The sequence below is a fragment of the Pinus tabuliformis genome, chromosome 6, assembly GCF_031772625.1.
Source record: "Pinus tabuliformis cultivar Carrire ecotype Pingquan chromosome 6, CPIR1, whole genome shotgun sequence".
NCBI classification, from domain to species: Eukaryota; Viridiplantae; Streptophyta; class Pinopsida; order Pinales; family Pinaceae; genus Pinus; species Pinus tabuliformis.
In genome coordinates this window covers 1,839,301,678-1,839,303,002 of record NC_142292.1, presented here as the reverse complement: position 1 = coordinate 1,839,303,002, position 1,325 = coordinate 1,839,301,678, and positions in this window count along the sequence as shown.

Genomic DNA, 1,325 nt, shown 5'->3' with positions numbered 1-1,325 from the left:
TAATTAGAGGTAGGAATGTTGGCAACATGGGAGGAGTAGTGCACTCAAATAGGACCCCTCTCCAGTTTTGGTCATAGCTTAGCATTCCTCTAGGGGTTGCCTTGTGTGTCGAATTACATACCTCATAAAAACTATTGGAGAGCGCTATGAGATTCAACTCTTATATTCAATTCTTATTATCTTATAGGTGTTGCTTGCAAGATTCCTTGTAAACATTTGCACAATTCTTTCGACTCATTCTTACCACAACGTCCCTCGGTTTGTAGTTGTCGATGCTCCTCCATGGAATTCAACTCTCTTCCATGAAAATTCTAGCTACATTTGAGGCCTTTAATAATATGTTGTTACATTGTTGAAGTGTACATATTTGGTCACCTTATCAACGGTCACGATTGTTGAGTCATTTCTTAAATACATTGAAATGAAACCAATGGTAATTATCTCTTATTTCCATTCAATAATTTCTAAATATTATAGTAATCTTGCAAGGTATCCATAGTCTATCCCCTTGGTATTCCAAGTACCATGCTAATAATCAACAACTTTTTTATTCATCTTCATCCCAAGACAAAGTCAAGACTTCTTCAAATTAACACATGGCATTTCAAACCGTGAATGTTCCAAGTAAAGTGCATCATGAGCTTCATATTTTAAGGGTTTGAAATCTTTTCATAATTTCTACCCCATTCAATCTTGCACTTTCCTTTCACAATGTAGTGATTGGGTTGTTTAACCTAGAAGGAATCATTGCGAGTTTTATATAATACCCCATAATTCCCATAAAACCTTCAATAAATTTTTGCAAAGGTGGTCACTCCATCACCTAAATCTTATCAAACTCTACTTTGAGAACCTCATTGAAAATCATGTCCCAAATATTTCATCTTCCTCTCATAAAAGTATGTGTTCATCTAGATATGTAATTTGTATTTTCTGAGTGATTGCAAAACAAACCTCAATTGTTCATTGTTCTCTTCCTTTGACTCGAGGTAACAAATGCAAACTTATCCAAACACTTCCAAAAATCATCCTTCAAAGTCATAGATGTCTTTGGAGCACTAACCATCTCAAATCAAAGTACCACATACTCTTAGGACCATAACAAATTAGGATAACAATCATGTATGCATCTTCTTTGAATCTAATATGACGATATCCCAATCTTTAATTTATCTTCGAAATATTGTCTCTTCTCTATTGATTAAATGTTTCATCAATTTAACGCAATGTGTATCAACATTTCATTATGATATTGTTTCATTTTCAATAATCAATGCAAAACCTCCAAGTCCCATACTTCTTCACAAACAAAGTTGGGGCACTAC